General features: G+C 43.0%; 1 long non-coding RNA gene across 1 annotated transcript; it reads left to right on the top strand.

Moving 5' to 3' along the window:
• The first annotated feature begins 1,160 nt into the window (after nt 1–1,160).
• On the top strand, nt 1,161–2,621 carry LOC146832817 (uncharacterized). Its single transcript, XR_014960174.1, has 4 exons — nt 1,161–1,226; nt 1,346–1,474; nt 1,580–1,651; nt 2,199–2,621. It is a non-coding gene; the product is annotated as an uncharacterized LOC146832817 (long non-coding RNA).
• The last annotated feature ends 1,157 nt before the right edge of the window (nt 2,622–3,778 follow it).

Below are 3,778 nucleotides of genomic sequence, written 5' to 3'. Positions count from 1 at the left end.
CATGCAAGGCCACTGTAGTGTTAACTCTGGATAGAGACCTTTCTTGTTTAAGTACATCTAACTAGTCACATTTGTTGGATCATGTTCTGTGACGCGGTTTTAACAAGCATTTGCAATGCAATAGGTCTCGCATTTATGTGAGTTTAAGCTATTGGCATTGTAATTGACAATGCCTTTTATTTATGTTTTAAAAAACAAAAATAATACCTGGTGTGTCACGCAGTTTGGTACTTACTTTCCCTCCATGTTAAACAACAGTAGATGTTTCAGCACCCAGGCTAATGTGCTGCATAGCTAAATACATATAAGGTCCCAAAGACGAGGCCGATTGCATTGCAAATGCTTGTTTGGATACTGATGACTTGAATTTAAACATATATGCATATGTAGGGTGCTGGTTTTTAATAAAATCTTGACTACACGGTCTTTATATACGAGTCTAGGTCCTTTGAAACAGAGAACGAATGCTTGATCTAATTTATTTTAGATCTGATTTTTTCAGCACTATTATTCTTTTCTCTTCCTGTCTATAAGACAGCATTTGGGCACAGGAAGGTGGCTCACTAGTTAATCTTAAGGCCATCAGCGTATGTTTAATCCTTTCCAAGAGATCGTACCCCTTTAAAATGTTCCTTAGAATGAACACGTTATTTTTCCCTAGAGATCGTATCTTTTTAAGATGTTCCCTAGGAAATGTATACGTAAAGACGTCTGTCAAGTTCCACGTTTTGAAAGATAACGTGGAACTCAACGTATCATCTAACTGGGCTATTTAAGTGCCCCATTTAATTAGACCACTTTTTAAACCGCCTCCTCATCTACGGGACGCTTTATCACCTTGGAGCAGTTTGCCGGTCTCTGCCTTGTATCCAGGTAATCTCTGTTAGTTGTCAAACCGCCCGTCTGGCTAAAATAAGTGACGCTTTAGTTGCTGTTAATCGTAAAAGAAATACGTTGTCGCTCTTGCCCCATGCAGGTCATCGTATTCCTTCTTTTGGCCATTTAACAAACGCCAGCAACATGAAGCGGGGCGATCTTTCTGTGGAGCAACGCATATGAGGTACTAATGTTTATCCATCTCGCGTAGAATATCTTTGTGACCCAGTCCTCTTTTTTGACACCAGACAGGAATCATTTTTCACTCTTTTATCTGTCTGTTTAGCCTTGAGAACCCTCCTCGATCAGATATCTTCTAATGGCAATTTTCATCACGTAACTGAAAAAAGGTGAGCAATTAACTGCTTAACTAAGGCATTACTTTCTTTGATGTATCTAATGAAATCCGCTTTCACAGTCTGTCTATCTGGATACTTTGTAACAGCGTGGCTTTATATATTTTTTTTAGAATCGTGTTAATCAATGCGCTTGTCCTTTCTACACTAAAGAATAGTTCCTGAATTCGGCATCTCGTTCTATCTGAGCTAGCAGTCTGGCACGCATAGCACCTACTCGTTTGACCTACGCTCATCACTTGGTGAGACTTAATGTCTTTAGACAATGGCATTCGGTAGTGTTGATAGTACACTTTTATTTGACATATTTATGATACTGTGTTTTTTGTCATTATTTTTGCCTGTAGCGAGCGACCTCCTTGTTTCCTCTCTATGAGAGTGACAGCCTTAAATAGCACACTCTGATTCCGCCTAGACCGGTAAGCACCAATGACCAGTATCAAGCTAACTTTAAAACCACCTAGTTCTATGCTCAGTTCTACCTATGTATTAGTTGACCCTGCACTGACTGATACATATACGATTTATGATCTTTGGAATATTGATTTCTAACATAGCTGGCCTAGTCTATCCAGACGGCATGATTGAAAATGTTTGTCTTTCCTAGTCTTACTTTAGTCCATCTTGAAGAGCTCTTATCCTACATCCTCTTTGCTTTGTCCAGATTTTGGAATGTTGTTGTTCACCACTTACATATTTTCACTTTATATTTTTCGGCCTCTTGCTTGGTCTATTTTGACATTACATATTTTTTTTTTGTTATAAATTCTTTCTTCTATTTCCTTGATAGTGCATATGTCTAGATTTTAAATGATTTGCATAAAGTATATTTAAACTTCTGTGTAGTGTGACCGTCTGCACTGTTGACCATGTCCTTATAATATATTTAGGTGACTGGGCTGCTTGATTTGTGATAATTATGTTAACACCGAAGAAATGTTATAATTAATTTTTTACCTTTGACAGGTCCCATTGCCTTCTCTTTTGGAACATACTTCATATGCTCCCTGAAGAAGGTGGCACCCAAACAAAAATGTTTCATGGAAACGCGCTTCTACACTTGAAATGAGTCCCCTCCTTTGATATCTTTGAACTTTGTTCTTTTAAAACAACAATGAAATGCGTTGATTAGCCCCTCTTTTGGAAATGACAATCAGTCTTGATTGGAGCAATTTTGAGGGCCTTGCTCTTAAGGACTTATTAACAACTGTTTAATGTGTATAATTTACAGTATTCAGTAAGCTAAATCCGCCGCTTGGAACATCAATAGACATTGTGAGGGACTCTGGTGCATATTAAGGTTGCCTTGCATGTGTGATGTACGCATCTGTGTTTCCGTGCGAGTATGGTTTGAGTATGTAGTTGGTTGAGTGGTTTGAATGGATGTTGTGCAATGGGATCTGATTTGTACAATTAAGAATGTTTGTAGTCAGGATCTGTATTAATACATTGATATTTTTGTATTCGAAGCATATAAACAAACATTAACAAAACAATGAATCAAATTATGAGTATACCCTCTTAAATGTTTCTATATTCATGCTCATGGTCCAGCCAGAGTGTCACTTAATATGACGTATAGCATATATTTAAATGAAATAGGTAGAGTTCATTCTTTGTGAACAATGCCCCCTCAGAACGGGACGTCTGCACTGGGCCTTAACTTGGCCGAAAAGGAACTCATTCCTGCCACCAATTGTGCAAAAGGGGGGGCCCCACTGGGAATCCTAACTAGAATTGCCCCATGCCACATACATCAGACCCCCCCACTTAATGGGGGATTGCTCTCTCGGGTTCCAGGCTACACGCGGGGATCTCCCGGGACAACCTGCTTTCTGCCGGTCGCGCTGCAGTAGGCTTCCCTCTTTTGGCCCGCCGCTGGGCAGACTGCGGTGGGGGCAGGCACTGACACTGTCTCGGGGCCCCCACCATCACCACCTCACTGCCGCATCCTTGCCTGCCGCTTCTGGCACTCAGACTTCGGGAAGCCCCCCTCACCAGGGCTCCTTGCAATCCGCAGCGTGGGGCTCTCACCTTCAGCCTCGCTCACCGGGGCTCTTACGGCGGACCAGACCACAACACTGGGTGGGCTCCCGCCAGTCTCAGGGTCTCACGGATCACAGTCTCTGTTTTCCTCTTAGTCTTTGGCCGGCACCAGTGTGGGGTAGGCTACCGCCTGGATCTCCTCTGATTCTTCCAGGCACAAAAGCTGGGTAGGCTTCCGCCCTCCTTCCAGGAGCAACTTTGCCTGCCTTCTGGGTCTTTGCCGCAGTAGCGGCGGCTTCTCATTTCAGGTCGTGGTGCAATGCGGGGTGGGCACACGCTTTAAGGTACAGCTCTAGTGCGGGGTGAGCACCCGCCTTTTTAAATTGGCATAAAGCGGGGTAGGCACTCGCAATCAAACACCGCATGTGGGGTGGGCACCCACTCCAATTAAGAACCCTACGCATGGCAGGAACGCGGGCTGGGCACCTGCCGCAGCACATCACGAAGTGGGGTTGGCTCCCTCTGTTCGAATAAAGCTTAAAAATGCAGCAATACCGTGG

This window comes from Triturus cristatus, chromosome 4_2 (genome assembly GCF_964204655.1).
Source record: "Triturus cristatus chromosome 4_2, aTriCri1.1, whole genome shotgun sequence".
NCBI lineage: Eukaryota > Metazoa > Chordata > Amphibia > Caudata > Salamandridae > Triturus > Triturus cristatus.
This window is presented reverse-complemented; position numbering and strand designations above follow the sequence as displayed.